Source organism: Lagopus muta, chromosome 2 (genome assembly GCF_023343835.1).
Source record: "Lagopus muta isolate bLagMut1 chromosome 2, bLagMut1 primary, whole genome shotgun sequence".
Taxonomy (NCBI): domain Eukaryota; kingdom Metazoa; phylum Chordata; class Aves; order Galliformes; family Phasianidae; genus Lagopus; species Lagopus muta.
In genome coordinates, this window is record NC_064434.1 from 46,103,167 (window position 1) to 46,117,553 (window position 14,387).

The 14,387-nt window shown below is 35.8% G+C and overlaps 1 protein-coding gene across 6 annotated transcripts in view; it reads right to left on the reverse strand.

Annotated features, from left to right (window-relative positions):
• The window catches only part of HS3ST5 (heparan sulfate-glucosamine 3-sulfotransferase 5), a 207,323-nt gene that overhangs the window by 117,797 nt on the left and 75,139 nt on the right, over positions 1-14,387 (reverse strand). The window contains exon 1 of one of the 6 annotated variants that reach the window (XM_048935691.1): positions 6,128-6,146. The exons of the other annotated variants lie outside the window; for them this stretch is intronic. The gene's annotated coding sequence lies outside the window, so the exon portion shown is untranslated. Of the gene's footprint in view, positions 1-6,127; positions 6,147-14,387 lie in introns of those variants that run through there. 6 annotated transcript variants of the gene reach the window in all.

Sequence of the window (14,387 nt, forward strand, 5' to 3'; positions counted from 1 at the left end):
TCCTGTCACATATTAGATTAATTAACTCAGCTCTGATTAATTAAAATTAGAAATTTCTTTTATTCAACCATTTAAAATGCCAAATTCAACTGATTTCCTGCAGAGATACAAAGGAACTGCAATTCCCACTGCAATCTTTCATTATTCTTTACAGAGATACTGTGCCATATTCTATACTCCCACTAGAATTTTCACGATGTGGCTGTACTCACATTGGTAAAATTATTCTTGATTTACTTCAGCACAAAAGAGACCAGCATCATGCCTATTGGGATACAATAGTTATTTCCCATAGTTATACTTAAGACGACAACCCAACCCCATCCTACCCCCACTCCCAAAAGGAAAAACACACCAATCAAACAAAAATTAACAAACAAAAAAACTTTCTGCTCTTGGATGGTCTCCCGTTCTCTGTGGTTACTGGAGGAATGAAAATGGTATCAATGCAGGAAAATAATGAGTTAACTGTTTCATTTTTACATGTATATATGATTTTCTTTACCCAGTGCTGTTTAAGAAGTAGACAGTTCAAGAACTTCAGTGACTAATTCGAAAAAAAAACAAAACAACTCTTTCTCCAAGAAAGGGCGATTTGTTGTCATTAAAAACTAAGAAAGGCTGACAACAGGATCTACATAAGCTCCCCAACAATGTATTCCCATGTTATTTCCATGCACGTGTTTTTACTCTGGTGAAGAACAACTGATCTAGAACAGGCTGCCATCAGTTGCTATTTTTCACTTGTGATGTTTTTTGAGTTGAAACTGATTGGAAAGCTGAGAAAAAATATGAAAATGAAGGAAATGATAAATGAAGATTGTCAGAGATGGGGAAGTGGATGACAATCTGCTTCACTGAGAAAGAAGATAAATACTTGAACAAGGGTGACTTTTTCCTCTTATATGAACACTTTCCTCTCTATTTGTTTTAAGCATACCTAGATCAAGACTATTTAAAACACTCCATTTTTGGTTTTTTGTTTGTTTAGTGTTTTTTTTTTTTTTTAAGAAGCCAGTTAGTGTAGTGAGCAACCACATTACTTCTCATGCATGTCAGTTTTGTAATATAAATTTATTACCACACTGCGGTGGTAGGAACAACATAAGAACTTGAAATTAGCAAAAACCATAAAAATACTCAATATCACTTGTGATAATGCTTTAATGTTGTGCAGAAGTCTGGTGGAGATTCTCTGGATGCCTCAGAGTTTTGGCCTCAAAACTTGGTCAGTAAGTCTGCTCTTTCAGATCTAGTTTTCAGCCATAACATCTCTTGATTTATCTATGAAACTGAGTTACATGATGGAATAATGAAAACTGAAATGCAACCCTATGTGATCTTTCCCTGAAGAAGACTTTCCACTTACATTAATATGAATATTTCCAGATGGCATACAAGAAGTTGTGCAGAGACTCTGCTGTTTCCTCATGGATCTAAATTAGATCTGCATATGTACTATGAGCTATGTAGCCATGAGTCTTGAGGACACACAGAATACACTATTTTTAACCTATTTTTCTTAAAACAAGAGGGCAATTTTAATTTTTTTACTAATGAAAGTTGATGTTTCTATGTGCTCACCTGACTCTGGGCTTTACAGCTTTTAATAAGACCACAAAATATCATAGAGCTTATGATTAATTCAAGGGCACTGGCAACAGTGAAAAAAATTATGAAACAAATACCCATCATAAAAACATCACCATTTTAAAGCAAGTATTTATGAAGAGAGATCTCATGTTTTTGTTTATTTTACAATTCTCCCTAAAGTTAATTTTTCATTACACACAAGCAGGTTGTTTTGATCTGACACTGTGTGTCCCAAAGAACTTATCAATGGCTGACTCTCACTCTGCGTCAAGTAGCAGAGACCACAATAGATGACAGAATGTCAGAGAGAGCTCAGTGTCAGCAAATGGAAACAGCTGTTGAGTCTATCAAAATGTTAATGCCAGCTCTTGTTCTTTTAATCTCTTTTGCTCATGCTACAGTGACATTACTGAACTTCAGCAAATCTTCCATTTCCACCTCTAGCTTTCCTGAAACATAAGGGAAAAGGTAACTGGCAGAGTTGAATTAAATACTGATCAACCATTCACATATTCACAGCCAAGTCCCTGATCCCATCTCTGAACAGCTACATATGACACTTAGTAACACTTGATATAATGGTGAAGCAATGACAATGGACTTCAAGAGCAAGCTTGATTAGTTATAGTCTTATACAGGTATGGCTTGACTGACAAATGAAAAGCAAGTTTAGTCTACCAAGTTTATAATATTTTGAAGGACTGTTTTATTTATTAGAAGAAGCATTTTCAAGAGTATACAGAAAACTATTTTTCAGCCATTGTTTGTAAATGTCTATGTCCAAAGCAGTTTTTTTTTTTTTTTTTTCATTATTTCTGATAGAGAAAGGTGGTTCAAAGGACCTAAATCTTATTTCTCCAGAACAGAAGGTTGTGCCCTTGGGCTTACTGTTGTCACAACAGGCAGATAACTTCCACTCATGCTTTTCTGAAGCTCATCTTGCTCGCCAGTTACAAACCCTGTGGTCATTTGTGTGGTCAGTTAATGAATTTGCTGTCAAATAAGATTTAAACTAGGGAAAAAAAGGAAAATAATTTAGAAATAGTATTTTCTTGCACTTTGGGGGTCAAAATTTTGAAGATTTCATACCAGCTTTGCTGGAAAGACAGAAGAGTAAGATTATTTGCAAATATATATGCAGATGAATTGTATCTCTCAAATGAGTATTTGAATAGATAAACATTCACATTCAAGAACTAAGGTGTAACAGATGTGGTCATTTAATTAAATTCCATATACACATTTCTGTTCAAACAGATTCATTTTCAAATGTACAAAAGGGACATTTCTTTTGTGCAAGAGTTCATACTATATTCAAACTAATTCCTGCTCAGCACTGCTAATTAGGAAACCCCAGCAGAACAAGTAATAGTGTATAGAATTACTGGAAGTCTGAAAAACAGCAAACTCCAAACCCTACAAACAGAATGCCTTAAGAACTCCTTGTGCAAAAAAATCTGTGCCATATGAAAGCATAGCAGCTCTTGTTCAAAGCCTCAGCAAATGCAAATATCATCACTACATATATACTCTGAGCTGATGTAATTTGCCATAGCTTTATAGAGGTCAATGACGATACATTGATTTCCACTAATAAGGGTCTGACCTAAAAAAATTCTGCTTTCATTTACCAAATAAATGTTTCTTTTCTTCCACTTTCAAATTGTATTTAGCTTCTCTCCAGGGGAGAAGTAGTATTGAATTAGCATGTAAGCACACTCAGCGCCTATAGTTTGAGCCAGGCAGGATAAGTACAAGGTGGACACCAGAAATTTGCAATTGTTCCTCTTTGTACTATAGATTGAAACATTCAATGTCATAGTGATGAAGAGAGAGCAACACAGAAAGTGTTCTGCAGAAAAGAGAAATAAATCACAATTGTTGTAAAGAAAACTTGTGTCAGTAACTAGGACACAATTTACAAATACAGTTACAAATAAAATGATTTTCTCCTGTTATTAGCATTTTGAAATAAAGAGTAAAGCAAATTGTTTACTTAGGATGGTAGAATCACAGAAACATAGTATATTTTGAGCTGGAAAGGGCTCATTATGATGGTGCAACTTCATTAATGAGGAATGAGCCTTGATTTCATCTATGCAAATTTCAGCAAGGCCTTTGACACAGTCCTCTCCAAGGCCTTTTTTTTTTTTTCAGCCCTGCAGATAAGGACTTGGAGATAGATGGTAACCTGGACACAAGCCAGCAGTGTGCCCTCACAGCCCAGAAAGCCAATCATATCCTGAGCTTCATCAAAAGATACAGCAGGTCAAGGAAGGTGATCCTGCCCCGCTACTCGGCACTGGTGAGATCTCACCTCAAGTACTACACGCAGATGTAGAGTCCTCAGTACAGGAGAGACACAGACCTGGTGGAATGCATTCACATAAGGGACACAAAAGTGATTTGAGGGATGGAATATCTTCCCTATGAAGCCAGGCTGAGATATCTGGGACCACTCAGCCTGGAGAAGAGAAGGCTCCAGGGAGACTTAATAGTGACATTTCAATATTTAAAGATGCAGCTATAAGAAAGAAGGGGATAGATTCTTCAGCAGAGCCTCTTGGGGTAGGACAAGACAAAATGGTTTCAAACTATAAGAAAAACAGATCAAAGGAAGAAGGTTTTTTATGTTAAAGGCAGTAAAGCACTGGAACAGGTTGCCCAGAGAGGTGATAGATTCTCCCACAAGAATCTAGCTATAGATGTCCTTGTTCATTGCAGGGGTGTCAGACTGGATGATCTGTAAAGATCCAACTCAAACAAATCTATGATTCTATTCTATGATTGCATTCAACTCCCGGCTCCACACAGGACCACCCAAAATTCAAACTCAATATATGAAAGCACTGTCCAAACACTTCATGAACTCTAGTATGTTAGTGCCATGACCATTGCCCTGGGGGGCCTGTTCCCCGTGCCCAATCACCCTCTTGAAGAATCTTTTCCTAAAGCCTGCCTGACCCTCTTCAGATGCAGCTCCATGCCATCCCCTCAGGTCTTGCCTGTTACCAAATAGATAAGACCAGTGTGTGCCCCTCCATTTCTCTCTGTAGGAGTTTTGTAGACCTTTTGAATCAGTGCACAAAATTTTTTTTCAGAATTAACTTTCAGGGAAATAAATTTAATTGGAATAATTAAAGTAATTCATAATATAGTCTGCTGTTTGAGTGACATTTCTTTTGCTTCTATCAAAATACTATATTTTTCTGTTTTTCTATAGGTAGCACAGTATATAACTTTTCATAAGAAGTATGATGAATGACCCAGGTTCATTTTTGGGGTAGCATTCCTACAATTATCCTCTTGATTTTACATTTAGAATATTATCTTGACACTAGAAAAGAAGCTTTTCTGTAGTTTTCCTGAGGTAAACTTAGAACTCTATGCTTACAGAAAAAAACTAAGCTGATAAGACAAAAAGATAAAGAGGCTTCATACAGGAGTTCCATAAAAAGAACCCTTTTAAAGTTCTTATTTTCTCTTACTGTTGTAATTTCCTTTTGTGTTCCTTTTCCAAAACACAGCACTCGAATGACATACTTGACACTGCCACCCAATTCAGAAAAGCTACTCACAGGGAAGCTCCTTATGTTTGCAGAAATTTTAAGTAGGACACATTCTCCTCACTGAAGCGAGTAAAGGCACCCAGTGCACAAATGCCCACTTCTCATCAAAGGTACTGAGTTTGTTTAGAAGCTAGAAATCTATCATAGCTAGTAATCATGGTTATGTCTGTATGTAATAAAATGCTTTCTTTAAATGTTTCTCTCCTTGGTCATATCCTTGCTCCTTGACTGAACTAGAACCTATAACAGTCAAACCAGAGGGTAGTTTTCATGTTAAAAAAATGTTTCCCCCATTGTCACATGTACACAAGTTTTTTGTCCAAGAGAGCAACCTAGGAAAGTAATTGATGCAAGAAAACTAATGTGCTTGTCAAGGTAACAATAAATAATGCATGAAAATTTTACACTATTTTCTTTGTTGATCAATAATACAAAGAATATTCTTGTTTGAATTTGACAGTGATCAAAATCCAGCTGGGGATGAGATTTGAATGAGATACTGGTTGTAAGGCCAAACAAATAAATCCAGCCATATTTTAGAGTTTCAGAGGATTTAGCTTAAAATTCAATAACTTTTTTTTTTTTTTTAATAGGAACACCATATTCCAAAGATTTTTTTGTTTTGTTTTTCCTCCTTTTAGGTGCCTAAATCACCACTAAGATTGTTATGTAGGCACTGCAGGGCTTGTTGCAGTGGTTGCAACCTACAGAAATTGACATTAAATATATATCACAAACAGCTTGATTTTAAGGCCAGAGGAAATTCTTATCCTTCACTTTCCCATGAAAATCAGACATATAAAGTTATTGTAAAAAATTCATGTTTTGAGATTTTTTTTACATAATTATAGTCATTTTGTGACATACTCAGGATATAAACACAGAAGAAGTGTAATTGCAATTTTCAGCAACAGATAACAACAACACTGCTCTAAAATTAAACCTACTAAAATGTTATTACTTACGCTAGTGGTGCCTGGAACACAAGGAGATAATCCTAAAGCATTGTTGTTTCATAAAATGCATCACATAGAAACTTCAGAGTTCAAATTTTGAACATCCTGAGTGGTATAAGAAGGGGTTTGCATATTGTTAGTTGAACAAAGAAGTACAGAGCATTTGTACAAATGTTTTTGATATCAATTATCAAGAGGATGAATCATAAGAAAATGCCTCTAACAAGTAATAGGAGATTTTAAGAAGTTTTGTAGTGAATCATGATCGTTTTCTTTTTCTTAAAACTATTTTACTTTTGTTAACTCTTTTCTTCTACCAGAGTAATATCATTCTTATGTTTATGGTCCTATTGTATTTGTATTGTATTTGTAAAAGAACAATAGTTGGGTTTTTTTCCTATGAAGTTGCTAAAAATCTTTGAGGAAATATTACATCCAAAAGAATGTCTAGCATTTCCCTCAATATTGTTGCTCTACTGATAGGATTTGAAGATTAGAATTCATTTAATTCTTACTATTTTTTCTTTTTTTGTGATCTCTTCCATAAGATTGCTCTCATTTCTTCTACCACTTTGTTATGCACTCTGAACAACTTTCATATCTTCTGAAGGCAAATAAAAACTAAGGAAACAATATTAAAGTTATTTTAGCTTCTCCCATCAGGAAGAAAGCTTACACTTGTGTGGAATGGGTAGGATCTAGAAAAATAGCGTACCATGCTTATGATTGATACATTTTGAGCAGATAAATCAGCTGAAGTCTGCTATGTACCAATAGAATATCTGCTTTGTCCACCACTCAGGCTGCAAGAAATGCATTACTGTTTTATTCATATTATTAAAAAGGAAACGAGGTTTCAAAGAGGTTCAGTGGTGTACAACATCTGCATGTCAGCACACACATACAGTCCATGGAGCAGGAGTCTGATCCAGAAGGTGCAGTTTTGTACTAATTGCATCCAGGAACCTTAGATTTTTTATTTGAATTTTTTACATTGTCCAAAGGGAAGCCTGAGTTCTGAGAACAGGTGATACAAACATGATAGAAAAATGCAGATCTGACTTCTCTGATGCTTGCATACAATACAAAAGCAAATGAGGAAACACAAATGAAAAATATTCACTACTGAATTTTTCTTGTTTTAATAAACTGGAATCTCTTTTCTTATGAAAATTGCAGAAGCTTTACCACAGTAAATAATGTATAAGTTAAAATTTATTTCTTATTCATGGATGTACTGGGAGTTCCTGCATGATCAAGTTTAGCTTTATAAAGCAAGCAGTTAAACTGACTTCTGAAATCAGTTAGCAGACAGCTACTTCTTCCTCTTGTCCTGGGATCACCTTAAGAAAAATTCATAGAAAGGAATATATTACCTGATGATTTTAAAGACAGAAGATAACATTTTCATTTTCCAGTACAATCTGAAAACATAATAAGATGAACTCTTAAAAAAATTTCAGTGTAGCTTGGACTATCAATAACACAAAAACTTAAAATCTGTGATAATAGTCAATAATTTGAAGTACCCCTTGTAAACAGAGCATCTCCCTGAATTGAACTGCTTTGTCATTCTTTAACCTTAGAGATCAAAGGACTTTTTTACTAAACAATGTGAGTGATGACATCGATGACACATATTTAAGGTCTCTAATGTCTTATGTAATAATTGGCAAGTGTTATTGAAAGTTTATTAAACAATAAACACAGCATGAAATGCCAGCCTGTGAATATCTAGAAGTGTAGTTTAGGGGTGTTTACACCTCCAACCTTTTCCTAGAGGAAAAGAAAAAAACTCAGGGTAACAATTTATATTTTTTTCTATTTAGCTATAAGTTTGTACCAAAATTGCTCTCTAAAAATTAACTACTAACTAGTAACTGTGTATGCTCCCAGAATGCTACAGTCAGTGATATCCATTTTCAGAATTTGTGTAATAGTCTTTTTATGCAAAACAAAGACTAAATAAGGAGAACAGTACAGAAAGCAAGACTAGATCCTCAGTACTTCTCTCTCATGAAAGAAATGCTTAGCATCAGAGTTTTAACTATGTGAGTATAGTCTTTGGCCAAAATCCATACAAAGATGTTCCTGCACTTGGCACAGATATGTGCAAAGCATAGTAATATAGGCAATAAATTACAATGAGTCTACGAGGAAAAGAATACAGAGGCAGAATGGGAAATGAATTCAATTAAGTGTAACCAAACTAAAAAGCACCTGGAAAAGCACACTGGGGTGGGAAAAACAAATCATAAAATGCAAGCGGTATCTGCATATGCTGGAAAGTTGTTAGCTCCAGCATAATTCTGAACTGAAATTGACTTTATTGCATTAGCTGTTATGAGTCTTCCCTTGGTCTTCCTGTCTAAAGATGCACTAGACCCCAGTATCTATGAAAATCATCTTTCCATCATGTCCAGCTAGATTCCACATATCAGTCCAAACTACTTTGGAAATGGCTGACATTGATGCGTAACTCCTTTTGGTACTGAAACTGCTCATGCAGAGTTCAGAGGGAAGGTCCCCTCTACACATCATGTAATCGACACTACATGGAGTAAGTAGCTTTCACTGATAACGTAGCAGTCTTGAATAAGAAACCCCAGCCACCCAGGCATCTTCAAAGTGATCATAGACTTGTCTGAAGTCTAAGAACATCACCAGAGGAGGGGGTGATAAATGTTCAATAGGCCCTACTATATAATAAGCTACTAGAAAATGTGAAGCAATTTGCCTTGTTCAGTGTTGGTTCATGTTGTATTTTGGGAAAGCATTAGAGACAGAAGGCTGCTAGATGAAGCTCTACAAGAAAAGTTGAAGAAACTTATGGAGGAGAAGGTGAATTGAGCCAATCTGCACAAGTGAAGGTCATTCAGCTGGCTTTAGGTACTGCTGAATGGGAAATAACTGTAGTCAACAATGAGGGATCCACCAATTGTACCAGACAAAGCTTTCACATATTGTAGAAGGGGATAAAGTCCCTGTAATGCACATAAGAAAATATGCTGGCTCTTTCCTACAGTTTGGCTCTTTCCTGCCTTGGGTAATGACAAATGGACTTTCTCAAGCATAGTGATGGTGGATCTACAGCTGGCTTCACCATGCAGTGGTTCAATAAACTCCATCCCTCTCACCCTGCAGGACTATTATGACAGATGGATCCCAGCTACAAGTTATACAAGCTTAACAGATGTTTCAGAGGAATGGATCATAGAATAAGGGAATGATATATCAAGGGGAGATCGTGCCTGAATAATCAAGTGGCCTTCTATGATGGAATAATAGCATCAGTGGATAATGAAAGATCACCTGATGCCATCTACCTAGATTCATGCAAGGCCTTTGACATGGTCCCACACCACATTCTTATTTCTGTATTGGAGAGCTATGGATTTGAAGGCTGAAATAAAGAATTTGTTGAATGATTGCAATCAGAGGTTTATGATCCACGTATAGTGTGGTGACAAGTGCTGTTGCTCAGGGGTCAGTCTTGGGATCGGTGACCTTCAACATCTTTATCAATGATGAAAATGGTGGGAAAGAGTATACTCTCAACAAATTTGAGAATGACACTAAGCTAAGTGGTGCAGAGCAAAAAAAATAGAAGGAATGCTACATAGGGGGACTTAGACTGGCTTGATAAAGGTCACATTGGAACCGAGATACAACAAGATTCAACGCCTCTTTTTTCATTCCCTTACTTTGATCCTTTTCAGACATCCCTCTCACTTTTGTCCCAGTGCTCTGTCTACTCGAGTACTGAGTGACATGACATCGAACTTTGAAAGCTATGCTCTGAAGATTTGCTGATTACCAAGCACTCTAACCTCATTAAATGCAATTACTCATTCTGCATAGTTAACTACTTTTTTAGTACAAGAGAAAATTAATTTCAGTAGTAAACTAGCATAATTTGGAATAAAAACTTCTTGAGTACTTCTGTTTAATAGAATTTATTCACCTGTAGCAGTTTATCTCACTACAATCTTCCCTTAAGTAGAAACCTGATAAATGCTGTTTAAAGGTGTCTAAGTTTCAGTAGTAACTTCTATTGGACCTGACAAAAACAAACCAACCCTGTATTCTGTCTGATCTCTAGAGGCTTTAATACCAGGTGAAATCCTGAAGGAAATCATTAATCAGTGTATAATCAAATAATATTTGGCTGTTATAATCACAAAATAAACAAGACAGTTAGGCAAAGTAGACTATGATAATAAAAGAGAATAAAAAGAAGGCTTACCCTTATGCTGGGCTCACCCACAAAACAACACTAGAGGTGATCTCCAGAAGAGATCCTTCCCCACTGGTAGCCAGCTCTTAAATAGGTCTAGGAGGGGTGCAGCCAGGCTCCACCCCTTCCGGCAGCACAGGTGAATTGCCTTCACCTGTGCTCCTCTGGCTGACTCATGGCTCACCTCAGGTGATCAATCAGAGGTTCAGGCCGTGACTCAGCAGTTCCCATACAATCAGCAACAGAAATACATCAAGTGAATAGAGGGGGGACATTTTTACATGAATGCTGATGTTTTTGGGTGTTGTGAAAAACTGCTGGTAGTATTCTAGAATCCAATGATTACATTCAGATGTTGACAATGAAAGTTTAGATCTTATTCATCTGGACACCTACCTTTGGATGCCTAAATTTATTTTGAAAGGTGATCTGAATCTTTAAGCAAAGAACCATTATGAATGTCTAAATATGAAGTAGAGCTTTCAGTCTCAAAAATATTTAAACTACACATTCACTCAGAGCCATCAACTTTGTGTTAAAAATGAAATCGGGGAAAAAAATCTTGAAACTTTGGACTTCTTAGTCTCCTCTCTCCCTATATTACTCTCTATTTCTGAAATGTAAAACAATGTAAAAATTATCCAATGCATGAAAATCCACCAATTGGAGGAAGGAAGGATGAAATGATTTGTAAAGGTATGATGGATAAGGCTAAAAAGATGGGGCTTTCTTCTTTAGATCTCACGTACTGAAAAGAAAAGCATACCTGGAAAACAGTGATACAATGAGCTGCTAGCACATCTCCAGTTATCACATCAAGAAGACTAGCTGAGACCAATCTTGACAAAATGCAAAATTACACCTTAAACTGCTGCTGCAGTAGAATACTTGTTTCAGACCTATCTGGTCATTTTTTTTCCTTGCAGAAATCATACACTTCTATCCTAATGCTGCATAACTGACTTTTTGTGCAGCTTTTTCGGGGAAACTGCTGACACAGCTGTTCTGCTAGCAGATCAGCTCAAACTGCCAAAATGCAAATGCAGATGTATGTATTCCAAAACATTCCAACTCACCAAGAAATCTCTTTCTTGACAGATAATGCTGAGCATACGAGAAGCTCTGTGACAGTGATTGCAATCCCTGATGATAACAGCAGGATTGTTATTTGCCCTCCAACAGCACGCTGCCAGCAGGAGCCTTTTTAAGCTTCTGAAACATGCAAGGTCACTAACTCTCATCACAGTTTTGTTTATAAACTTCCCAGGGAAAAAAAAAAAAAAGGCTTCTTTTCTGCAACAGTCTCCAAGTGTTTAAAATCAGTGATGAAACATCTCTGGACAAAGGAACAAATTTTGCATTTTTAATTTTAGGCCATTAACTACGTACATGACTTCTACTTTCTCAACCAGTATTTATTAACTTGCAGTCTTGCATTAATCCATGTAGCATCCAACACAGGAGGCTACACAACTGTATTTAGCACTCAACAGATACGTGTTGTCCATTATTACCATACTCAGAAAGCTTTTCTCCTTGGGGGCCTTCTAATGTGGTATTTAGCTTGAATCCTGACATGGCTAAACTCCATTAAAACTGTGCACGTGGACTCAAGGGCAACTGTAAATAATGCAAAAATAGATCAATACTAATCTTGAATTGTTTATGTACAATTCTCACAGAGCTGTTATTTATGACTCCATCCACATCCTGTGTTTTAGTTCTGCTTTGCTGTGTTTTCCAAATGGTAGCAGTGACAGTGGAAGCATGCACAGAGTTGCTTTAACAGATTATGTAAGAAATATAAGGAAAAATTACACTCTCTCATTGTAAGTACATAGAAGGATATGCTCTCTAGAAAATATCTTCTCCTGAGAAGAATAAATTTAAGGGTGGAAAATGAATAACATTTTTTCAGCACAGATCATTCTTCTGGAGCTTAACTTGCTGATTCTATTAGGTGATTTTGTTTACTAACCATCCTTCCAAGCATAACTACACTGGGAAAATAACTGTGCCTTATTCTAAATATTAAAAGAAAACTTGTGAATAAATAAATTGTGCTTGTCTAGATTAGAAAAAAAGTCAAACATACAATTGTTTATTGAATATTTGAATCTACTTTGAGAATTCAAAAGTATAGCCCCATTAAATAATAAATAATTATTAAAGTACATATTTTTCTCTTATGGCTGAGTTCTCATGAGCAAATCCTTTTAACATAAAAATCTCCTAAAGATTATTCAGATACCACTTTGAATCATAGAACTGCTTGGACAACAAAAGGCCTTCCTTCTTTCCTCCTGACTCTGCCTATTTTATCTGTTGTGATTTTTCTAGCTTTGTTTTTCTCTTCACCAATTTCTTTTACATACACTAAACAAAAAAAAAATGTATTTCAGATAAGAAAATAAGAAAGATTTTGAGGAAAACCGCTGCTTGCAGGGTTCTATCACTGTATTTTCTCATTAAAAAGTAGCAGATGGGTTGCTGATGAAAATTCTAATAGGTAATGTTAAAGCATTAATACCATCAGCTCAGGGTTTTGTATAACACAGTGAACCGTATGCTGCAGAGCTGGGGATCTCTTTCCAGCTGTCAGCTGACAGTATCCCTGGGTTCCTGCTAATTGGCGACACACCAAGGCAAACAAGTCAGCTAATTCCAGAACAGTGAACTGATTAACTTCTGGTATATATACATATTTATAAAGATAATTTTTCTTTTTGTCTCAGTAACTAAAACATTCACTTCTTATTTGCAAAAGTTGTGGACTACAGAAGTATTAATAACATAAAAGAAGCAGGACTGATATTTTAAAATGAATGTTTCAAGACTCTATTAATGCTAAAAAGGGCAGTTCTACATGCATGTAGGAAACTGAGAACGATCATATAGTTCCTGTTAACCCACATAAGCATTTCAATTACCATTCCTCTATATTTGACAAAGAAAATACAAAAATTTCACGAGATTATTTTCCCTACTTTGTACTGAAAATACATCATTAGAGAGTTAAAACAATGAAAATCAAATTAGTTTAATTTAATATACTTATCATGAATTCCTAAACTGATAAAATCTACTATTTTTAGATCAGTAACACAGTAAGTTATGAATTTTGATTTTATCAGGTGTAAATATGAACGATTGTGTCAGCAGATACCCTTCACTGGCACATATACTGGGCAGTCCCTTGGTTTTAAAACTAATGTCTGGACAGCTCAGAAAACTTTTTAGAATGTTCAGGAGTGTGGTTCTACTTTATTAATAGAATTCCATAAGTTGGTTAAAAAAATAAAAGGAAAATTAAATACAATATCTGGTAAAGTAAAGAAATGTTAAGGAATTATTGATCACCGAACTGCAGGATTACTACATTAGAATATATATATGGTGAAGACAGATGGTGGCTAGAGAAGTTTTTTATTTCATTTTTATCCCTTAACAAAAAATGCAACTTTCAATGAACCGATGTAAAATTCATTCTTTTTAATGACCATGCTGAAAGCAACTATGGTATATTTTAATACAATAATGTTGAATGAAAGAGAAATAAAAAGTTGAGAGAGCAGAGGCAGGATCCCCATATATGGCTAGTATAAACTGAGTGTCTTAAATTGTAAACCAGAAATTGCCACTTTTAATTGTTCTTCTAGGATCATCACTTCCATGTTCCTAGTTTTGGATTGCCACAGTGTCAAGTGAAAGTGGGAATACGCTCCCTTTCACAGAAAGTCCATTAGTTGGACAGCGTTGTCCTGGTGGGAGCAGCTGTGATTTTAAACACCCTGGAGACAGGAATGGCCTTGAGATTTGGCCTCTCACTTCCTAGCCCAAATCAATAGAACTTATCCATGGTTACAAGTACAATCACAGTGCTGCTCTGTGGTTAGCTACCATTAACTTATTGTTTCTGAGAGAAAAAAAAAAGCTAAAATATATTCTCACATCCTTTCTCCTCTGCTCAAAGTTGGACAATAGTGCTTTAGTCTATAGTCTGCCCTGTGATCTACAGCCAGTCAGGATGTG